This window comes from Filicampus tigris, chromosome 4 (assembly GCF_054856515.1).
Source record: "Filicampus tigris isolate MCC_2025a chromosome 4, RoL_Ftig_1.0, whole genome shotgun sequence".
Lineage (NCBI taxonomy): Eukaryota > Metazoa > Chordata > Actinopteri > Syngnathiformes > Syngnathidae > Filicampus > Filicampus tigris.
This window is the reverse complement of record NC_141220.1, coordinates 453,870-479,167: the sequence shown is the minus strand read 5'-3', so window position 1 is coordinate 479,167 and position 25,298 is coordinate 453,870. Positions and strand designations below refer to the sequence as shown.

The 25,298-nt window shown below is 42.4% G+C and overlaps 1 long non-coding RNA gene across 1 annotated transcript; it reads right to left on the bottom strand.

Moving 5' to 3' along the window:
• Positions 1–4,488: 4,488 nt before the first annotated feature.
• On the bottom strand, positions 4,489–19,241 carry LOC147148046 (uncharacterized). The gene is made up of 5 exons (XR_015086553.1): positions 19,075–19,241; positions 18,798–18,852; positions 16,249–16,311; positions 10,162–10,246; positions 4,489–7,531 (listed from the first exon to the last, which is right to left on the bottom strand). It is a non-coding gene; the product is annotated as an uncharacterized LOC147148046 (long non-coding RNA).
• Between the last annotated feature and the right edge of the window lie 6,057 nt (positions 19,242–25,298).

Genomic DNA, 25,298 nt, shown 5'->3' with positions numbered 1-25,298 from the left:
GGGGATCGAAACCACAACCTCTGATGAGAAACGACCACTCTACCACTGAGCCATGTCACCTCCAATGTGAGAACGTGAGTTGAATGAGCTGAATGTTGTCAATTTGAAATTGGAATGGTGTAAATGTTGAATGTGCCATTACTGAATGTGATGGGCACTTGGGAGTCACTTCGTGGTCACTTCTTGGTCATTTGGGGTAACTTCCGGGTCACGTGGGTCAATTCTGGGTCCTTTGGGTCACTTTCGGGTCACATGGGTAATTTCCGGTTCATTTCTGGGTCATTAAGGTCACTTTCATAAAAGGGCTCTTCCTAGTCTACCTACTGATGACGCAGCATCAGATACTTCGACATGGTCACAATGGCGGGGGATCGAACCCACAACCGCCGGGTTGGGAAACGACCACTCGACCACTGAGCCATGCCAGCCCAGTCTTTCAAAGATGTTCCTTGTTCCCAAGCGGCTATACTTTCACCTTCAGGTTGTTAACTTAAAAAAAAAGTGGGGTATAGGCCTATACAGATGTTTTTTTTTTTAACTCATCAGGATAGGTGAGAAAACTAAGCCACCCAAGCTTCCAAATGACCCTGACCTTTCAAATCGTAAAATTAAGAGTCAAATGCACAACACAAATGGGGTGGCATGGCTCAGTGGTAGGGTGGTCGTTTCCCAACCCAAAAGTACCTTCATAAATAATCATTTACGTCGCCGTTATGTTGTCTTTTTTTAGATTTTTAGATCACCATGACTTCATGAATAACACTAGTTTATGTCGTCATTATCTATTTGTTTTCGGATTTTAGATGTCCATTCCTGAATAATAATAATCTATGAAATCAATATATCTGTTTCAGATTTAACTGTTTTCATGAATAACATTAATTTGTGTCATCTATAGATCTATATTTTTCATACAATACTTAGGTATGATGTTTTTATAAACATCCAAGTTCTCCAAGTTGGCTTTGTGTATAAAAATGCTGTTCCATTTAGGATGAGTGAGGGGAAACTAGTCTCGAAAAATAAACTCACTTTTTTTTTATTTTTTATTTTTTTCACAAATCTGAATAAATAATGAAATGTATTTGGATTCTTTATTTTTCAGAACAGTATTGAGATGTAACAAGTTCCCAATATATCAGGTAAGTGACAAAGTGACTCTAATCACTAGTTTCTGTAAACTGAGTGCAACATAACTTGATGTGTTTTTTTTTAGCTTTAAAAAAAGTCCCCTCCTCTGTTTCGCTCCTAAGAAGAACGTCCCCAAATGCAGCCATAAATGCAGACGTGTGAGGGAGAGTTTTAAACCATTATTGTGGAAACTAACTCATATTTAATGACCTACATAAGTTTTTTTTACAAACTGGTCAGCCTCAACGTTTAAAATCAGTTCTTTATCATTAAGATTTACTTGATGAATCCCAATCTTTATTAATAACGCAATTAATTTGTAGACTCATATTTAAACACATAAGGATTTTACAAATTGGTCAGTCTCAACATTTAAAAACAGTGTTTTTATAATCAACATTTACGATAGTTGACCTTCTTTATTAATAATGCAATTATTGTGTAGACTAAAATGTAATCACATACATACCGTTTTTACAATTGTACCTTAGCAGGAATGATGAGAAAACAAACTACAAGGAGTAAAGTTACGTGCAAAACTCAAGAGACACTCTGAGCTATCTATCCTCTCACCAATCTTCCTCCAACCAGGTGCTTGACCGCGTCGGCGTGAGCGACAACTGATGTTATGGGATTGTGGTATTGCCCCCCAGCAACCCCCGCCCCCTCTTGTAATGCACCAGTTGTAGGTGGGAGGCGCGGGTTACGTGATGTGAAAATAAGGAAATACAAACACGCTTGAACGCAGATTGTTTTCACAATAAAATTAAATGCATCGTCTAGTCATCTCGGTCTCTTTATGGTTGTAGCAGGCACGATATCTATTGTGGTCGCTGTCTTTTTGAAGCAATGCCCCCTGGCCTGTTTCAAAACAACTTGTTTCCACGAGTATATATATTATTTTTATTTTTTTTTGTTTTGTTTTGTTTTTTGTTTTTGTTTTTTTTATATTATAGTATATTCAAGCTGCGCGCAGCACTGACTCAAGAATGACGCAGCCACATCAAGGTGGAGTTCATGCACTTCTCTGGCGTCTTCCCTATTTCCGGAAATACGCCATAGCCAACCAGCTGTGTATAGTGGTTTGCTGGTATGCTCCTTTGGAATGACCTTCCATTAAATGTGAGACATTTCTATTCTTTGGCTGTTGATCCTACGTGAGACTGACAGTTTTCTGCTGTTTTCCGGTGTCTATTGTATATAGTATTTTGTGTTTTAATTTATTGCTTTCACTTGTTATATTATTGCTATTTTGTTATCGTAATGTAAAGTGCTTTGTTACAGCTGTCGCTGTTCTGAAATGAGCTGGAAACATGAAGTTGTATTGTATTGTATTGTATATTTCCACCATGCAATTCAATGCAAATGCTTCCACTACTCAGTGAAAACAAATAGCCAGAGCTGGGCACTTGACCACTTTTTGCCGGTCCGGCCGCAACCCTCCACTCTTGACTTGGGTAGTACCCTTCCGGCCACGACCCTCCGGCCAGATTCATAAACATTGTCGACCCCGGCCCCATTCCGCCCCCCGACCCCAAAAAAAAGTGATTGACGTCGCTGCGGGAGAGACGCTAACGGCAGAGGCTTTTTAGAGATCATTAGCTGGCTGATTTACTATTCGAACCCGCTGTGGATCCGCTTCAAATGCACAAGTAGTACTTATCCAACTGTGTGTGCTTACTTGCATTGCGAGCCCCGGGGTTGGATTTGTCGTATTGTATAATTATTTGGGTCCAACAGATGGCCAGAAGTCGCAGTCAAGTTACTTATTTATTCTCCACACTTTCCCTCCTTCCCGGCCTTCAAAATAAAAGCATACCAGCAAACCACTATACACTGCAGGTTTGCTATGGCGTATTTCCGGAAGTAGGGAACGCCAGAAAAAGTGCATGAACTACACCTTGATGTGCTAGCGTCTGAATATACTCGTGGACACAAATTGTTTTGAAACAAGTCGGGGGGCGTCGCTTCAAAAAGCCAGCGACAACAATGCATGCCTGCTACAATCATAAAGGGACCAAGATGACTAGACGATGCATTTAATTTTATTGCAAAAACGATCAGGAAGGTGGCGGCTAAGGGGGAACATGGGTAGGCAAATTCTTTACACACACAACGCTGCCGAACTAGTTTTGCTTTGCAGCAGCTTTGCAACGAGATGCGTGCTGCATTCTCTCCTTCGTGTGGGAAACTGTATGTCATCGCAACATAATGGACCGATCAGAGCAGCAAAAAATCCTGATGTGTGCGTGGCATGTGTTGCAGCCCTGTCGCCAACAGCACAATGCATTGGCCACGTGAATCATTGCGGCAGTTGTTTGAGTAAGAAGAGACGTGAGACAGCAACGTGCGTTCAAGCATGTTTGTATTTCCTTATTGTCACATCACGTAACCCGCGCCTCCCACATGAAACTGGAAACTGGGGCATACCATTACAAGAGGGGGCGGGGGGGGGGCAATACCACAATCCCTATAACAGCAGTTGTCGCTCGCACCGACGCGGGAGTAGAAAGCAGCCTAAAAAGAAGCCTTTCACCAAGTAGGCTGAGATGGTTTTTGGCCGCCTCGCGAGCACGTCACACGCATGAGGGCCGATTAGTGGACCGGACTAAAATCAACTTCCGGCCATGCTTAGTCCAGCCATTTTAAAAAATTTGTCACGCCCCACCCCTCCTCCCCAAAAATGGGCATCCGGCCGGGCCGGAGGGTCGGACTGCCCAGCTCTGCAAATAACCGACGACATACTGTATTGCTTTTGCCCGTGACTAGCATACACACCGAGAGCTTCGTTTCACCGTCATTAGTTGTGTGGTGAATAATCCATCCATTATCTATACCGCTTATCCTCACAAGGGTCGTTGGGCGTGCTGGAGCCTATCCCAGCTGTCTTCGGGCAGTAGGCGGGGTACACCCTGAATTGTTTGCCAGCCAATCGCAGGGCACACAGAGACAAACATCCGCACTCACAATCACACCTAGGGGCAACTCAGAGAGTCCAATCAACTTACTATGCATATTTTTGGAATGTGGGAGGAAACAGGAGTACCCGGAGAAAACCCACGCAGGCACGGGGAGAACATGCAAACTCCACACAGGGAGGCCGGGGCCGGGATCAAACCCACGACCTCTGAACTGTGAGGCGGACGTGCTAATCAGTCGACCACTGTGCCACCCTGGTCTCACGTTATCTATTATATTATTGATTTGGGATATAGCGTTAAACAAGCTCATCAGGTGGCCGTCGGCTAACTTATGCTCATTTGTCTGTGCTGTACTTCACAACAAAATAATTACAAGTAGGGCAAACAATACAATTTCACTGGATTTATGTGTTGGCATCACAGTTACCTGGCTGGTGGAGCATAGGAGGAGATGCCTGTGTGTCCCAGATGAGGTGGCTTGGGCATCTGATTAGGATAGCTCTTGGTGAGGTCTTCTGGTCATGTCTCACGAGCGGAGGCTTCATCTGTGAAGCCCGCCGCAGCCCGGTCCAAAGTGGTGGTTGGGACCCCTGCCTTAGGATGAATGGAGGCAGGCCATGTTCATGGAGGAAATGGACATGCGCAGGCAGGAGCTCCACATCCTCGAGGAGGCCAGAAGGCAGGAGCTCCGGAGGTCGGAGGAGAGTGCCAGACTGAAACGAGAGATGATTCGGGAGAGCAGAATGCAAGACAGGGACTTCTAATTGGGCTTTCTGACGGTGATTAGCAAATTGATGGACAAAATTGGCCAGAACCAATCATTTATTTCATTTTTTTAAATCACTCATTTGTTTTTTCAAATAAAGACTTGCAAAGTACAATATATTATTTTTTTATGTAGAAAAAACAGGTCATGCAAACAAAATATTTCAAATCTTTTACACTGGTATATTTAAGAACTTCATAATAGCTGCACAGGCATGGAGGGGTAGTACATTACTCCCCTCCCCTACTGACTTTCATCATCAGTTGAATAAACTATGTACCTTGCCCACTGACGCTCCGTGTGAACTCAAACTAGTGGGCTACACACAAGTTCTTACAACCAGGAACTACTATTATATTATTGCTATTTTGTTGTTGCTTGCTTTGTTACAGCTGTAGATATTGTGAAAAGGTGCTATATAAACAAAGTTGTAATGTAATGTATTGTTAACTACAATTCAAACAAGAAATTAATATTCGAAGAAAGTGAGTAGCATGGTGCTTTATTTGAAATTCAATATGGGCACCACCATTGGCCACCAACTTCTCCAGTTGCATGGGAACTGAATCAAGTGATTTCACAAGGAACTCTTGTGGGATGGAAGACATATTGTAACTTCTTGTTCGCACTTCAAGGTCTTTCAAAGTTGTTGATTTACTGGAGGCGACTTGCTATTTTAACAAACCTCAAAGAAAAAATTCGCCTGGTGCTACGTCAGGACTTCTGGTTGGCCACGACAACCCATCCATCTCCCAAGTGGGCATTCAGCCATCCATGAACCACAATAGCAAAATGTGAGGAGTGCCACCTTGCATGACAATCAAATCTTCAATATTCACCAAATCACTGATAATTGGCCAGATTTCATCTTTCAGCATGTTGAGGTATCTTTTGGAATTGGTGGTATTGCCAAGGATGAAGTGACCCACAATTCTGTCCCAATTCATTCCACACCATACCGTTTTTGGGCCGATTCTGCATTTTTTTTTCAGAGGTTATGTGTGGATCTTCTCCTGTGTTGGTATAGTCTGAAAGTCTTTACGGAGAATCAGAAGAAGAAGAAAACGAATTTCTACGAAAACAACAACAATCGCTGCTCTGGCCCTAATAAGAAGTATTTCAAAATAGGGAGTTACTTTTCAATCACCCTGTATCTGTTGTGGCTGGTTGTTCCTTGAAGTAACCGTTGCTATTCAGTTGCTACGGTCCTTTTATGCTTTGTCCTTTATTGTGTCATATAGGCCTGATGTCTTACAGTTTATAAGCACGTTGTCAGTTTGATAGACTATCTTCGAGTGAGGATGCAAGCTTTCTTCCAGTCAGAATTCCTCCAGTCCTGCTCTCAGTAGTTACTTTGTATTTTCGTTGAAAAAGACCTTTACTTTTCAACTTCCGTGTCATGTCTGCTCCTGTGTTCTAATCCTACTCCTCACGTGACAGAATGTCACCTGAACCTGTCACGGACCCAGCAGACTCAGACACAATCAATCGAGCTGCAGACGTCACCACCTAATCTAAACCATCCCTCCACCTGCAATCAGGCAGTGATTGTCCCACCAGCTGCTTCTTCGCCTTTTCACGGCGGAACCCCTTGTGTCATTCCTCCTCGATGGGTCACCTAGAGCGTCGCAAGCCCCGGTCTGCCTGCTACCACCATCAGCCTGCCAACAACCCCCACACGTTTCAGCTCTATCTTTTCCTCCACTCACCTGTGCCTTCTACTTGTCCTAGTTTGTCACATTCCTCTTCTATTTTACCACCTGATGTTTTCTTTTTCGACTCAAATTTTTCTGATTGTAAGATGGCCACGATTTGGTTAACTTCCTTTCTGATTCCAATTCCGATTTTCAAACTGATTTCAAACTGACTTTCCCGGTCCCTTCCCCAGTCATTATTCAAGCCCTTGTCAGGTTTTGACACGTTTTTATGTTGATGATCTCTTAGTGTCCACCACAGAATCTTTCCCATCAGACCCTTGCTTGGGCGCCCAGTTGGCTATTTACATAGGATACCCGCGTGGTGGCCAACATAGGCGCCTGAATAGACGTTCTGGTTCCTCCCGTAATTCCACCTTTTCCAAGTTACGTAATTCCGAACCTATACCCAGGCCACTTCACTCCCCACCTTTTTCCTCACCTTGTTCACTGTGCATCATTCATCTTGTGCTCGTTGTCTCATCTGTTTGTATTTAGTTGATTGTTTTCTTAGTCTTAGTTGGTTCATTGTCTTAGTCGCGTCTAACTGCTTTTTTATTTTTTCTGTCTTAATGCAGGTCAAGATGTTTTCCTAGTGTTTGTTTAGTTACTTTGTTTCTTGTTGTTTTGGACTCATGTTTATTTAGTGTTTGATTTTTTATCTTGTTTGTCTTTGTTCCTTTGGATTCTGGCCACCAGGTGGTGCCCCTTGAGGGGTTCCTGTTGTGACCGGTTGTTCCTTGACGAATCAGTTGATATGCAGTTGCCATGGTCCTTTTTTGCTTTGTCTTTTATAATGTCATATAGGTCTGATGTCTTAGAGTTTATAAGCTCGAATGACTCAGTGACTCGTTGTCAGTATGTCAAACTTTCTTCCAGTGAGGATGCAATCTTTCCTCCAGTCATGCTCTCTGTAGTTGCTTTACATTTTCGTTGATAAAGACTTTTACTTTTCAACTTCCGTGTCACATCTGCTATTGGGTCCAAATCCCGATCCACACGTGACACTATGCACAGCCCTGCAATAAGGAAAATAATAGTGAGTATGAGGAATAATAAGATTGGCAAGCATTGCTATACTTGATATAATTTTAAATTTCAAATCTGCAGTTGCAGCAGGTAGTGCATTGCACCGCAATAGGCCCATAAAACTTTTGAAAGGAAGCTTAACAATATTTAAGTGCATTGAGTTCAAATGATAGTTTTCCTTTTTCAAATATGGCTGACTCATGCAGGCATCCGCAAACAGAAGCTGTTGGGGCAGCTGAAGGTGTGTGTTTCACAGAGTTAAATCACATTTTATGGTATATCAACAACTAGAGTTATACAACTAAGGCAAATGAAAAACTGGGATAGTAGCGATGACACACAAGAAAACAAAGTGACTCATTCAAGCCAAACATGATCAAATTTAGTTAAAATATGGCAGTAAGAACTGGTACTTAAAAAACAAAATATGATAATACTGTGCTCCACATTATAATGTATGCTGAATTAATATTAAATTTGCATTTGCATTTTGTCTTTTTATAGTGACACTTTTTCATTTTCCTCATGCCTATGCTTATGAAAAGTGCAGTAAAAAAGTGCGATGGTCCAATAACTTGTGAAAGGAATTAAAACACTGGGAATTTCAAGAAAATCACTTTACTGTTAAATAATTTGGTTATGACTTAGAGAGCAAACGGGTTATTTTTTATCAAGACCACTGATGTGCATTGAGCTAGTGTCAAGAACCACTCAATGCAACCCTAACCCACAATCAAAGGCTTGCTGGGCGATATTTGAAACGAAAGACTGACTCACTGCGGCATGGAAGCCTCATCAATGCTTCTCCTCTTAGCACTTTCCAGGACCATTGTGGACCTCTAAGGACCTCGGATGCCTCGCCATATTTAAAGGAGACGTATTTAATCTGGCCATCTCATAGGGAAAACGTCACTTCTCCTCGCCTGTTCCCTCACTCAAATCTGTCCCCCAAGCAACAACCAGTCTATCTAACGATGCTATTTTTACAGAAACCTCACCTCACCTCAAAAAATGGACTTCCGACTATGCTTAGTCCGACTATTTTTTAAAGCTTCCTCTTTATCGTTTATCGGCTCCAAAATGGGCATCCGTAATAGGCAGATAGATGGACCGGTCTGTCACATAGGCATAATGCCCAGTTCTGGAATTTTGTCCTACATAAAGTTGTCAAAATGACCTTTGCAAAGTATGTGAAGTTTCTAACTGATAAGAACCATGCTTTCCACATGAAAACAATCTGATGAAATAAGCCATTTCACGCTGCACAAAATACCATTGAATTTTTAAAACTCATGGTGTGGCCACCATCATCCCCCGGCCTCAACCCCTTTAAGAAACTGTGTAGCATCTTAAAAACAAACATCTATGAGGATGGAAAGTGATATTTCTTATTTGGTTGAAATAGCTGAACAAACGATTTTAAACATTTTCAGACAAGCACGTTTAATTCATACATAGTTTGTGAACTCTGCAACAAAGTGGTCTTAGCCCCCCAAAAAATCCCAAAATGTTCTTCCTTCATCACAATGAGAAGAAAATGGATTTTTCATAGCATTTAACATTAAATTCATATTTTCAATTATTGTGAAAGTTGTATCGATCATTTCCTGTTGCTGTACAGACTTTGGATTGTGTGTATACAATATACTGTATATTATAGAAACATGTTAGGGCCTTACATTAAAGAATACAACAGACATTTAAGAACCTGTGGAGCATCTTAAAAACAAGCGTCTATGAGGATGGAATGTGATATTTCTTATTTGGTCGAAATAACAGAACAAATGATTTAAAGCCTTTTCAGACAACCACATTTAATTCAGACATAATGCACAAACTCTGTAACAAAGTTGTCTTAGCCCCCCAAAAAATCCCAAAATGTTCTCCCATCATCACAATGTGAAGAATGTGTTTCATAGCATTTAACATTACATTCACATTTTCAACTAATGTGAAAGTTGTATTAATCATCTCCTGCTGCAGTCTAGACTTTGGATTGTGTGCATACAATATACTGTATATTATAGAAACATCTTTGGGCCTTACATTTAGGAATACAACAGGCCTTAAAGAAGACAAACAGTGAAACAGTACAAAGATGCATGTAAAGAGTGCAAAGGCACACCAGAAGTACCACCACCAGCTGCAGCACAAGAACCACCACCAAAAACTCCATATCTGCCTCTTTCAGACATATGAGAAGACGTAGAGAGGATATGGGTTGATGGGCAGATGCAGACACCTCCCAGCAACCCGTCCGTGGTTCTACCCTGTGGTAGAACAGCATGATGTCACCTACCATAGGGTAAAACCACTGACGTGACACCGGAGACAGAGACACAATGTGAAAGCAGATGAACAATTGACACACCAACAACATATAAAAAAAATACAAATAAACCAAAAAAACACCACACAGAACGAGGACGACAATGTGCTGGAGAGATGACTGAGGGAGCAAGACAGATGATAATATACTCGATAATCTTTGATGGTGACATTTGAAGATTTCACTCAAGCTTACATAAATACGTGTCTAATTTGGCCTTAAATAGTAGCATAAGTTATCACAGACCATTACTGCAATAAAGACTATTTTAATTACACAATTAACTCTCACCTGGCAATGCCCACCATCGTAAGAGCCCTTCTGTCCCCTCATGATGTCGTCTCCGGCGAAGGTCATATGGCTTCACATTCATGATCTAATGATGCATAATAACAATTTGTAATTCATTTTGTTAAAAAATAATATAATATGACTGGCTTACCTTACACAGGTGCCTTACCTTAACTAGGGATCTTAAAGTCATGTTTGACTAACTCAGACTAGAGCTGAACGATTAATTGCTTTTCAAATATAATCACAATTTGACCAGGGGGAATTTTGTAAAAGCTAAGGCTGCGATTTGACAGGTCATTACCGTCATATTCGAAGGTTCGAATACGGAAGAAAAATCACAATGAGAAGCCTCATCTATTTTAAGCGCTTTCGGTCATCAGTCTCCTTATGTGTAGTTTCGAGAAAAAGGTCACTATATTAGGACACCTATCCATTCCATCGACACATTGGAACCAGTCGTTTGAAGTTGATAAGAAGAAAAACTCAAGTTGGGTGGAGGTAAAGATGCGTGTGTACTTCCAAAATCAGACTGGTCAAATGAAGCCAGTTTGTTCACCGAAGTGAGCTATCACAACATTGTGAATTATTTGTTATTTGATTATAAAGAAGAATGCCTACACTTAGGAAGACTTTGATGTAGGGCTGAACGATTATGGAAAATAATCTAATTATTTTCCTAAGAATTGCGATTGTGATGATTTGCAATTTTTTTCAAGGTCCTTTGTGTTTTTTAATTTATTTTTCAACAATTAATCTTTATTACAACAAACTATCCAGATCTGTTATGCATTATAGAATACTGAGTTAAAGTCAAATGAAGAATTAATTGATATGATAGGCAGTTTATCTACTACAATTAGAGGTATGCACGTATTAAATATTTTGATGTACAGTTTGGTATTGCAGTAAACATTTATCACGACAACAATTCTGCCACACAGTTGTGGTGTCAGTACTATACTGATATTATACTGTAAAACAGGGGTAGGGAACTCCTGTTTTGGATCTCTCCCTACTACAACACACCTGATTCAAATGATTAGCTCATCAACATGCTCGGTAGAAGTCTGAAACAATCCTGATCATTCGATTCAGATGTGTTGTAGTCAGGAGAGATCCAAAACAGGCAGGATATGGCCCTCGAGGAACCAGAGTTCCCTGCCCTTGCAGTAAAGGTAAAGGCACAAACTCAAGTGCAGATTACAACAATGTAAACAAATCAGTCGCTTTGCCACTTCCTACATATTACTTTGTTTCATGAAACATGATGTAAATGTGGATTGCACTTCTTAAATCACTGACTCAACATATCATATAGACGGATAAATAAATAAAACACACATGTACAAAATGAAAGCTTATCCGATCTCCAGTTAATAACATAACACCAGAGCTGGGCACTTGACCCTTTTTTGCCGGTCAGGCCGCGACCCTCCGCCCTTGAACTGGGTACCCTTCCGGCCTCAACCCTCCGCCCTTATTCATAAAACGTATAGCCCCCTGACCCCGTTGCGTGCAAAGGTTACAAATACCAGCTGATTGTCAACTGTCATTTTACCTGAACCATCAATCAGGAGGAGCACACAGCCTGCTAGTATGTAGTATCTCATTAGCAGAGCATTGAGCCTATAGTACTATGCATTATGGGTGATGTAGTTGCCCAGGAGTAAGGACAAACACATTTTTATTCTGTAATGGACCAAGAGAAATCATGTCACATTCACACAGGTAACGGAGCAATCTCCCCCCGGACAGAAGCTGTCTCTGGTTTGCCGGGAAAGCGCAGCTACATCACACAACCGCTGTGTGTCTCATTAATAAAAGCCCCCTTTGCTACAACAGACAATGCAGAATCAACAAGCATATTTACAAAATGGACAATGTAGATTAATAACGCACAGAAATAACCCTTGAATTGTTGAAACAGAATATGTAGAGTTTTGAGAATGTCCACAAAATTAAAATAGCAAAATATAAAACAAAATATTTACTGGGCTACATATGACATGGCCACCTACAAGCTACAAGTACAGAGACAATAAAAAAAGAGACTAGGCTTGGAGAACCGTGAGCGAGAATCTTATCATATCTGCACTGTAAAAAATGTTTGTGAAATTAACATTATTATGCTGTAAAATATGACATCAAAAATCTGTAATATGAATAACAATGAATCGGTGTGTATTTTAAGGCGACATGTAAAAAAATTATTAATTGTTAACTTTACAGTTAATATATGAAAAGGAGCGGCACGGTTGTCGACTGGTTAGCGCGTCCGCCTCACAGTTCAGAGGTCGTGGTTTCGATCCCGGCTCCGGCCTCCCTGTGTGGAGTTTGCATGTTCTCCCCGTGCCTGCGTGGGTTTCCTCCGGGTACTCCGGTTTCCTCCCACATTCCAAAAACATGCATGGTAAGTTGATTGGACTGTCTGAATTGCCCCTAGGTGTGATTGTGAGTGTGGATGTTTGTCTCTGTGTGCCCTACAATTGGCTGGCAACCAATTCAGGGTGTCCCCCGCCTACTGCCCAAAGACAGCTGGGATAGGCTCCAGCACGCCCGCGACCCTTGTGAGGATAAGCGGTATGGATAATGAATGAATGAATGAATGTGAAAAGGATTTCCTTGTAGAATTGATACATTACTGTATTTTTAACATTGAAAATGTGTTTTAATTGAAAAAATGCAATACAGTGAAAATACAATATTGCTTGGTTTAAACAACTGAAATAAATAGTATAGTAATATACTGAAATAATACAATAGTATATACCATCTAATCTCATGCACTGATTTGCATTTCCTGGCTGACAGCCAATCACAGAGTGATTGTCACTGACACCACTTTGCAGATGGGTGTTGCTGTCTTATTCATTCAACTCATATCTAAAAAGCACCATGACACAAAATATATGAACTTGCCACAATTCAACAATTCACAATTCTACTTTATAATTTAGATTTGTTCTCACTTCCACCATGAATGTGCTGGACAAAATTCTGGACATGTATGCATTCTACTCATGAAACCATGACTGAGGACCGCACAACAAACAATGTTAACATATGCATATCACCAGGAAGGTTGAGATGATATTTGATTGCCTCGTGTCCATGTCACATGCATGAGGGCTGATTAGTAGGCTTGACTAAAATCCGGCCATGCGTAGTTGTGCCCTTTTCTTAAAAATTTGTCACTCTCTGCCCCAAAAATTAGCGTCTGGACAGGCTGGCCCCGGGATGGACTGCCCAGCTCTGCATAACAAGCTAACAAGTAAGATAATGCCCACTTTATGACGTAATATCAAGCGCCAAGCAGGCATTCCTATGGAGCCCCTCTGGTGCCAGGGTATGAGAAAAAATATTTTTCTGATAATCTGTACCCACAATTTAGTAATCTGTACCCTCATATTAATAAACTGTACCCACAGATTAATAAACTGTACCCACAGTTTAGTAATCTGTTCCCACAGTTTACTACTCTGTACCCACAGTTTACTAATCTGTACCCACAGTTTAGCAAACCGCTTGCGTTCCGTCGTACACACAGCCGTATATCTGTCAATGTAAATTCAATTCGGAAGTATATTGTTTGTAGAGCGTAGTGCAATGCTTTGTGAATCATATTTAGAGCAGTTATGGCATGGTTTATTTTCACTTTCATCCCCTAATTCAAATGGAAATACTATTCTTGAGTTCTATGGTGTTGCTTAAGCAGTTTTAGCAGCTGCGAACGGCTACAATTAGCCAATGTGTTTATTTTCATTTTTCGTGCGTCAAATTCATTCAAAAAAAATATTTTTTCTCATACCCTCGCTCCAGAGGGGCTCCGTACATTCCCACTCGGCGACTCATCATTAAACATTTTTTTGTCTGTCTTTTGGTTTGAAACATACGGCTGAATTCATCCTTTTAATGTTTGACCGCTTGACAACTTTGCACGGATGCGTTTTTATTTATCGTGGCTCAAGCAGTCGCACACAATTGGTCTCTGTGTGTGCGCTCAAACTTCGAAGACACCTAAATACAAGTCAACACTTACAACGGCGACACACATCCGACAAGCCATGATAGATACTTCCTCCAACACGCGCTCTGACATACAACAGCAGCCAAAACATCACAAAATAGACAATGCACGTACACGTTGAGGGTTCTTTTTCCCCCACATTTGGGAAGCAATAACCATGCGAGGTGAAAAGGATCAAGCATGTTAGAAAGCTGAAGGCTAGCGCGTCCTCCCCCTCTCCCCCTCCGCTGTCAATAAAGTAATGACCATTTAAAATGCAGCCTTCATGATTAGAAAAGAGCGCTTTCTCAATTTAAATTATATTGAATTGAAATAAATTTAACTATATTGAAACAGAAATTAATTGTTAAGCCCTACTTTGATGCTGTCAAGAACCTGGACTATTTTAATGACTTTGTGTCCAGGTGGGTGGAACATGATGGCTGCAATTAACACACCATCTCTTCGTCTCCTGACAGCAAAGGTATGTTGCTTTTGGTTGACACGTACTTCCATGGTATAAAATGTCATTCATTAAAACATTTGTGTGTCATGTGTCAACTTTCAAACCGCTTATCCTATACAGGGTCGCGGGGAGGTGCTGGAGCCTATCCCAGCCGTCAACGGGCGAAGGCAGACTACACCCCGAACTGGTCGTCAGCCAGTCACAGGGCACATACACACACCGTCACTGAGCGGGAATCGATCCCCCGCTGCCCACACACAACTCAGGCGTGTGTACCACTACACTATCAGTGACTCACTAAAGCATTTGTGTCCGGATAAACTCTTCTTGCTGTACTTGGTCGAAGCCTTTCAAGACAGCACTTAGCTTGCTAGCGACTAACAAAGAGACGCATTTGTTTGCAACACATTGCTCAGCAGACATTAAGTCTGGGTTTAACCCATGAAGGCCCAAAGCGCTTGGCGAAACATCTCCCTAAAACCTATGGTCGACTAAATTCACATGGCAGGATAATCGGCCCGATTTTAGCCCCGAATCTCCGCTCCCGACAATCTTAGGTCGGGAGCGACTCTTGTAATGGCTCCAAAGATAATCTTAGCAGGTAATCCTACCGGTGTGGTTTGCTCAGTCTCGTCCGCTCGGAAGGATGTCAGAGTCCACAAGTGCGTCATCTGTATCACTACTGGCACTTATTCGGCACTCTGCACTTATTTCAGAGATCCCGGAATCATCTGCGTTTGGTAGTGTTGCACAGGATATCAGTACCAGTACCGTACCGTGATTATTCGGCGTCAAAAAAGGCTCAATAGCATTTTTTTAACACCAGTATTTAAAAAAAAAAAAAAAAAAAAAGCACACGAAGCTCACCAACACTGTGTTAAAGGCAAGTACACATACGTGCAAAGACACCTGACATGTGAGAAACGCCTTAAGTGGCACACCTCCTTCTACGTGTGTCCAAGAGGAAGATGGCCTTAAGCAGGGAGTTTCCAGTGGATTTCAAAATGTGTACCACACCTCTGGTGGGGGACTAGAGGTGAGAGACAGCAGGTTGAGACAGTTAAAGGAAAAATAATTTAAAATATATATATATATTTGAGCCCAAGCGCTCAGTTCTCTGGTGCAACAGGCCTCAGAGTCATGGTAAGCTGAAGCGCATGAAGAGCAAATACTTAACACTTTAAATGCCAAGAATGACTTCAGTTGTGCATTACAATCAAAACATTTAGTATCATGGACTAGTTAGGTCGTTTGAAATGTTTTTTAATTGGTAGTGGCTGATATGGGTCTGATGTTCTTCCCCCTTAAAATTGCAGGCACTTGAGGAATGCAATGAGCGAAACCGCCAGCAGAGGATAGCAGTGCACAGTTTTAGATATTAAATCCCCTCTTTTTGCCAACTGTTTGCAGTAGGACTTCACTGTCATAGTTGCTGCGGCGAGAGCCAACAGACTTTTAGTTGGGCAATCTGAAGTATAACATTCGAACAGGGAACACACACAGGTTAAATCACAGGGTATGTGTTATGATAGATAGAAACGTGTGTATTATAAATGAAATTTTAATTCAATTTAATTTTTCACTGAAAGCAGGGCAAATTTCTTGAACTTACCAATACTCCATTGCTGGTTACTCGAGAACAGATAGTACATTCTGCCGTTGTCCTGACGTTTCTCTGTTAACACAAGTATCACAATCAAAATCATTAACGTTGAAATTAATGTAGTATTTAGAAACTGTTTATAGGGTTTCAGTGGTAGGCATAAAAGTCCATCCATCCATTATCGATACCGCTTATCCTCACAAGGGTTGCGGGGCGTGCTGGAGCCTACCCCAGAGAGTCCAATCAATTTACCATGCATGTTTTTGGAATGGTCCGCTGATACTGTAGTGGTACACATGCCTGAGTTGTGTGCGGGCAGCGTGGGATCGATTCCCGCTCAGTGACAGTGTCTATGTGTGCCCTGCGACTGGCTGGCGACCAGTTCGGGGTGTAGTCAGCCTTCGCCCATTGACAGCTGGGATAGGCTCCAGCAACTCCCCGCGACCCTATATAGGATAAGCGGTTTGGAAGATGACATGATGACATGACATGTTTTTGGAATGTGGGAGGAAACCGGAGTACCCGGAGGAAACCCACGCAGGCACGGGGAGAACATGCAAACTCCACACAGGGAGGCCGGGGCCGGGATCGAACCCACGAACTGTGAGGCGGACGTGCTAACCAGTTGATCACCGTGCCGCCGGCATAAAAGTCAACATAGTGAAATGGCTGACGTTCTCTTTAGAGATACCCTCCCTGGGATGTTTGGGTGGGGGATTTCACTGCAACACTGGACAACGCTCACAAGTTAATGTGGTATTTCACATAGCTAGAGCCAAGTAACCTAACATTGTGACTTGATGTGTTTACTGTGGGGTTAATGGCAGTGTTTGTGAGTCACAATTATTGGCCACGATAGGACATTAGTATATTTACATACCTGTCAACTTATACGTTTACCCCGTATTTTTTACGTTTTTTGATCATTTCAAATTGTGTACGCCGTATAACAATTTTTGTAGGGGGGAAAAAAAAAAATCAAAACTCGTTTTTTGTGAGACCGATCTCATCTTGTCCAGTTCGGCTCTAATCTGGAGCGTCCGTTAGCGATTGCGACAGTAAACTTCGGTCGACTTTCACGAGCATAGAGCACATGCATGTATGTATTTAGTAGATTTATACTGTATAAAAAATACTCTGTTGAACAATGAGTACAGTTGTGAATGTATCGGCAATGGAGAGCAGGGGTCTAAAACGATGTACATGTCCATATTCTCCTCTCTTTGTCATATTGACATCATTTTTTCATTAACAGGAGTGTGCGGAGCATTCTGAGACAGTAGTGCTGGCAGTGCAAAACCTTACTTGGTTTCTGCCCAACTGCTTCCTCACTCTAGTTCCAGTTTATTTATTTCACTACTTTCTTTCTTGCTGCCTAAAATATCCCACCCCCTTTACACTGTATTTTTAAAACTGAGTCAACAGATAAAAAGGAAAATGAAGTAACCACAGTTGAGAACATGTAGAGAAGAAGTAAAACTGAGGCAGTGCTATAGATATGAGGTTTTATTCCGAAATACCACAACATGCTGAAAAGGTATAAGAGCAGGCTTTTTGGATAGGACATAACTAAGTGATGAGGTCACAGAAACATGAATGAGATGGCACCTGCCAGAAAATTTTATGCATGAAATTGTGACGAAATAAAATTGTATGTTATACATTTGGGGAAATGCTGGAAGATGTAAAGTCCCAACAATAATATTTCTCTTTCTATAATAATATCTCATTATGTTTGATCTCAGAGTAAAGGAAGTGCTGACATCGGCTCAACGTTTTGGTGGTGCTGATATAGATTGTATGGCTCTCTATCTACAGGTAATCAACTATCTATGCATCAACCATCTATCTATCGGTCCATCTACTGTTTGTATACACCTATCTGGACTACTTGGTGTTCCAGGTGACGAAAAACAGCTCAGGTTTAGTATTCCAGATGGTTTAGCTTTATGTCTGAAACAGAAGCATATCTACAGTGATACAGTGATCCACCTTCCATTGCGGGGGTTACGTCACAGACCCCCTCACCACACGCACACACATACACGCGCACACACGCACACACACACACACGCATACACACCGCAAAGTTAAAATTCACAGAATGAAATACTGTGTTAAAATACAACCTAGGCATGTTTTTATAACATTTATGGTACTTCGTTTTTTTTCTTTTTGTTTTTCTTTTAACACACTTTCAAAACAATACAAACACATTTCAAGAGATAATATATTGAAACAGAGCAAGAGCAGTGGATAACACAGAAAATACAAACAGTAAAAAAATACATTTTATTTAAAAAAACAACAGTTTTTGTACGTATTTGTACTTTTTGCCCTGTTGTCTGAAATCAAGTCCTCACTGTCAATGAGAAACTGTTCTCAATAGCCTTAGCTGGTTAAATAATTAAATGAATACATATGGTTTAAAAAAGCATGAAATACCAGTACCAGGGAAACTCAACCACAATATAGTGGAGGGAGGTTTACTGTACTTACAAAATGCTAAATACCCAAATAAAAATTTGTCGTGAGAGTAGAATGAAGGATAAACATACCCCATCCAGGGGGCGATGAGACAAGAGGGTCATTTTCCACAGGAGCGATGGACAGCTGAGGGAGAAACCGAAAAAGACAAACCATATTCACTTAAGGCACTTTTCTCTATCTCACCTATCATTTTTCTGAGGTGAATTATCACACAATTGCTAGGCAGCCTATTTATAGCACAGAGTAATCTTTCTGTCTTCTCAGTTATAAGTGCAATCAGAAAATGTTGAGAAAATAGTTTAAGAAAAATCAAATGATACAAAAGTAAAAGACAATCAAACTCACTCAAGAAGCGATCCAAGTCTCAGAGTGTCAAGATTGAGATCTGACTGCCAACAGAGAGATGACCTTCGGTAAGTCGGGTGGGCTGAAGTATGTGAGGATGCTTAGGATTCCGACAGTCTCTTCCTTGGTCCCTTGGTCTGGAGCGACTGAGGGCTCTTGTGCACTAGTGGCTTGTATGCCTTCCAAAATCTACATGCTTGGTAGGAGGATAAAACAACACTGCTGTTCCAATGAGCTCACTGCCTGTATGGCTGAACCCTCCCCCTCAACTTCCCGCAAACTCACTGATACACTTCATACCCCCTCCACCTTCACTCCGGCAACCCCCTTAATCCACACTGAGGTCCACCTCCTCTCTTCTAGTGTTGCTGTGAAAGTTGTCAGAGACGTGCGATGTCTGAGGGAACTGAGGGTACATTCATGTTTGTTCCAGACTGGCTCACCCCTGCCCCACCCACTCTGCTTCCTCAGCCTAACCTGCAGTCTGACAAAAGGCACTTTTATTCATTTTGGTCCTGGACCACTACGGGGTTTACTTAGCCTGTCATCACACACACCCCCACGCACACACACACACACTGGAAAGTAGCCTGTGTGTGCCAAGACGTGGAAAGTTTGTTCATGGCAAACAGTCATTCAGTGTGTAGGTTCGCGTGTTAGGACATAACCCCCACACCTGCCAGACAAATCCACTCAGTGAAATGGTAAATGAAAAGATGCTTGTTCGGCTTTAGTGGCCACTGATGTTTTATCATGCTAATGAGATGTTAATCAACCTGACTACTGACTAGGTATGTTACAAACAAACCAAACTTATGGGGGAACATTTGTAAACTGCCACAATTCTTTAAAAACACGAATAAACCTAACTAATATGCGTTTTCCCCGAAAGGGCTTGTCTCACCCAATAAAAACAAAAACATTTTTAAATATTGAAATACATTTTAAAAAAAATCTGCGATAAGGTGAATGCACAGGTGCCGAACCGCAACAGTGCGGGAGTGGACCACTTTTTTTTTTTTACTGACAGGGGGTTCGTAGGCTGGTAATTGTCCATCACTGATATAGATAGATGAACAGACATATCAACACTAGTGATGGGCATAACAGTTCTTTTCAGTGAACTGAATCATTAGAATCAGTTCATCAAAAAAAAAACGTTCAAAAGATTCATTCACCGAATCTTCAGCCCCCCCCTACAACAACCCCCAAACACCCCCCCAACCCCAACCCCGACCACCCCCCCGCCGCACACACACACACACACACCCACACCCCTCCACACACACACACACACACACCCCCACACACACACACACACACACAGCCCACCCGCACACAAACACGCTACCTCTCCTCCGTCACGGACGCAGTGAGTTTAAAAAAAACAACTACTGTGGTCACCCTGATGTTGCAGTAATTTTAATTTGTGTGTTTGTGTTTGTATTGTCATTATCATTATTGTTACTATCAAAAACGTTGCAGCTATAATGTATGAATGAGAACGAACCATTGGTGAACGGGAAATGGCTGCACGTTCACTCACTGACTCGTTCGTGAACGGAAAATGCAGCACGTTCACTCATCGAATTGTATGTGAACTGGAAACGCAGTACGTTCCATCACTGATTCGTTCGTGAACGGGAAATGGCTGCACGTTCACTCACTGACTCGTTCGTGAACGGGAAGTTACATCACTGATTCCTTCATGAACGGGAAGTTACCTTACTGATTCCTTCGTGAACGCTAATAGTGTGGCAGTATGTTCATAAAATCCCTCCTCCATCTGACGTGGCTGCTGATTGGTTGTTTGCGGAGATTGACGACATGCGCGTGGCTGAACTCAAATGAACGTTGAAAAGAACGAATCGTTGTTCTGCACGTGTTCTTTGCTTGAATGAAGATTGAAGATTGATCGATTGAAAATATTGTCCTGGGGATGACCCATTTAGAGGGGAAGCGTGTGTATGGGGACTATTGGATGTAGGTGACTTGGAAGCGTCCATTGGCTTGCTCATTCGGTACGAGCTTACAAATCAAAAGGTGAAGCAACAGCAAGCCTTTGGAACGCTGAGACTTGAAGGGCAGTATTTCCCGCCACCATGTCTTTGAATTCATTCCAATTTTGTCTCATGTGGACAACAGCCAATCAAAGTGACGAAATGTCAAGACTGGCGACGCCGATTTAACATGCGTAAACGCCCCCAAGACGCTTACTGGCGAGTTACGACACTACGACGGTGGTCACTACACACTAATCAGACTGCGCATTCAGACGCCACGACGTTTCACGACCTCCGACATCGGTTTGGTCTGTCTAGGCCTTAAAACTGAAAGTTTGACCTGATAGTGGCGCTACAGAAAAGGCAATTTCATCACCAAAACAATAGGTTTCATCCTCTTGTGGCCAATAATGTTGTCAGAAAATTTGAGAAGATTTGTATAGAACCTTTTTAAGATACATTAATTCTAATTTAAAAATTTGGCGTGATGTGGCGTGAGAGGACATGTCAACTCACTGATAAGTTTCATTATCAAGGGGGTATTTATGTATTCAACAATTAAAGTGCCTGACACAAAGATTGTGTCAAAAATGTTATGTACATCACTTTATAGAGGCAAATATCCCTGGGGTCAAATTATCCCCAAGGGTTTTTTTATATACCTCCTATTATATTTGGGGATAATAGGAGGGATAAATAGTAAAGCTGTGGGTGGTTTGTGTTAGAAGCTCTGCCTTATGTAGCAGTCCGGGCGAAAGCTCACACTTTTCTATTTAAATGTTATTTGAGATAAATCAGTTCTTCAGTCCCCTCCATGAGCCGTGAACTTATCATGATGGAGGGGTTTGAGTGTCCCAATGATCCGAGGGTGTAAGTTGTCTTGGGCTTTATGCCTCTGGCAAGGACACCCATGGTAAACAGGTAGTAGGTGAGGGACCAGACAAAGCACGGCTCACGACCCCATATGATAAGTAAAAATATTGGACAAGTTCTCCCTTGCCCGGGTCACTGGGGCCTGTATCATTTTTACTAGCCCTAAGCAACTTTGAGGAGGATGGAAGCAACCCAAAAATAATACAAATGTCCTGAATTGCTTACGGCATACTCAGTCGTTTCAAAAGTCTACGCGCTATTACTGGTGTCATGGCGTAAGCACCAAAACAAACAAAAACACCAAAGTATTGTTTGAACAAAATTAGATTCATTACCTCATCACTATTCATCTTTCACATGGAAATAGAAATGCAATTCAGTCCAACTTGCAGGCCAGCGAGAGCTCAGGATTTCACGACACTACGCGGTGGTGTGCATGGGAAATGTGGTTGAGGTTTGTCAAAACACTACCGCTTTTGTCCACATGGCGCCGCCATAATCAACAAAAACTGACATGACACAGTGTTGCTTTAAACAATAAATGGGACCTAAATCAGTGTGCATTTTTGTAGACGAATAAAGACAAGGCGAAAATGTAGTTCATTAAATAAAAATGGGGCTAAAATTTACTCACGTTTTAGTTCACGAGCATAGACGAGCAAAGCTGGGCACTTGACCCTTTTTTGCTGCTCCGTCCTCCATTCTCTGTCCACGACCTGGGTACCTTCCGGCCTCGTCCCTCCGTCCTTATTCATAAAAATTATCGTCCTCCAACCCCGACCTCCGACCTCATCCTTTTAAAGTGGTTCCATCCTTACGCCCCCGACCCACCAAAATAATAACCCCCCCCCAAAAAAGTTTCCGCTGCGGGAGAGATGCTAACGGCAGAGGTTTGTTTAAAGCTCATTAGCTGGATAATTTACTATTCAAATCCGCTTACATTATGCGCACCCACTTCTGGGTTAACGGTTTGACGAACCGCTTGCCACCACACGTTGAATGTGTGTAAGGAGACGATGTGAGTGAGTCGAGAGTTGTCATGTAACTGCTTTATTTAACAGTGGGCATTGTTTTTATGTCAATGCAGCAGACGTGAGCGATATTCTTCAGTCTGAACAGATAGGCGGAGACACCCGGTCCAGGAGAGCTTCCATTGGTCAGCCCTTCAGGATCCTGATTGGCTCGGTGGTTTCCCCTCCAGCAATTTCGGTGCTGGCATGTGTTCTCAACAAATCTGTTGAGGGTGTTTCTGGTGGCGTGATTCAATTAAAGTCAGTGCAGTTAGCGCGGGCAGGCGCGGTTCCATGCGGGATGCTTGGAGTGGTGGGACGCGGAGGGAAACACTTAAAATCCGCCCATTCGCTGCAGCTAAACAAAATGAACTTTTTTCCCTCTTTGCCTCACAGCAGTCAATCAGCATCGGGGAGTACTACTACAGAGTGTCCTGTACATTTGGCGGGTCTTGTGTGGAGAGCGCAAAATGAAGGAAAACATTATTATTGTGGTTTGTGGAGATCCGGAGCTATATGACACAGCCAGCTACCAGTACCAGGACAGGCAAAAAGAGACCAGGCTTGGAGAACCATGAGCGAGGAGCTCGTCATACCTGGTATGTTTTGACTTTCTTTTATTTTTTTTTACAGCTGTTGAACTTTACCAAGACGGCAATATTTGTTTGCATTAGCTTTAGCACGTACTCCTCCAGCACGTACTCCACCAGCAGTGGACAGTCAAGTGACATGCTGGTGTCACTCGCCGGTGTGCTGGCTCTGACACTGCTCGTGCTACTGGATCTCATCAGTTGTCGCACGAGGAAAACTTGTGCTGTATCTCCATGGGGGCACAAGATAGCGAGGAAAACAGCAACCCTCTAAAGACATATCACAGTTCATCGCTAAAACGTGGTAAGTTAAAAAGTTTGGTGGCACTTGTTTATAACGTAACATGAAACTAATGGCTATAACATTCCAACAATAACGTTCAACAGACCACAAACTAATGCTGGCTAATTTACTAGTTTGTGGCAAAGAGCGATAGGAGCAACTTATCTTCTCCAATTGTGCGTGAAGTTGATAAGATAAGATAAGATAAGATAAGAATGCCTTTATTGATCCCACAGTGGGGAAATTTTCATTGTTACAGTAGCAAAGATATAGGTCACACAGGGGCGGCGGCATAATGTGGCCATTAATGTATAACATTGACGGCAAACATTTAGAATCAAACCTATGTAGATATACGCAGTAACATGTGTATATACACATGTGTATACACACCAACCTACATCTACATAACAAATATGAGGAACACTCATTTCGGCCTGTACATAGTACAGAGGAAAAAATACTCTAAGTGACAGTGCTGCAGTGCTGTAGTGAAATGTAAGGAACAGCATTGGATAAAAATAAAACTAGACTAACAGTAGTGGGGAATGTTGAGTATTGCACGGTATTACAGTAGTGGGGAATATTGGGTATTGCACGATACGAGCTCAGGTGCAGGACTGCACAATTGCACTAATGACCGCCAGTTTGTAGAGACTACACAATGTTCTTGTTAAAGAGTCTGACAGCAGCAGGCAAGAAGGAACGGCGGAATCTCTCCTTTGCACAGCGAGGGTGTAACAGTCTGTCACTGAAGGTGCTGTGGAGTGCTGTTAGGGTGCCCTGGAGGGGGTGGTCCAGGTTGCCCAGCATTGATGACAGCTTGGCCAACATCCTCCTGTCCCCCACCGAGTCCACAGAGTCCAGGGAGCAGCCCAGGACAGAGCCGGCCCTCTTGACCAGTTTGTCCAGCCGCTTCTTGTCCCGGGCCGAGACGCCGCCTGCCCAGGTGACCACTCCCTGGAAGATGACCGATGCAACCACCGAGTCATAAAAGTTCCTGAGGAGTGTCCCCTGAACCCCAAAAGACCTCAGTCCCCTCAGTAGGAAGAGTCTGCTCTGCCTCTTCCTATAGAGGGCGTCTGTGTTGTCGCACCAGTCCAGTATATTGTTCAGATGAACACCCAGGTACTTGTAAGTTGAGACTCTCTCAACATCTGTTCCCCGGATATTCACTGGTGCAGGTGAAGAGTGCTGGCGCCTACTGAAATCCACCACCATTTCTTTGGATTTCCCCGCATTGATCAGGAGGCGGTTCTGCTGGCACCAGTCCACAAAACCCTGAGTAAGTTCTCTGTACTCCCGATCATCTCCGCCTGTGATGAGGCCGACAATCGCAGAGTCGTCAGAGAACTTCTGCAGGTGACAGGTAGGGGTGTTGTAGTTGAAGTCCGAGGTGTAGAGGGTGAACAGGAAGGGAGCCAAGACAGTTCCCTGTGGGGCCCCCGTGCTGCAGAGGAGCACG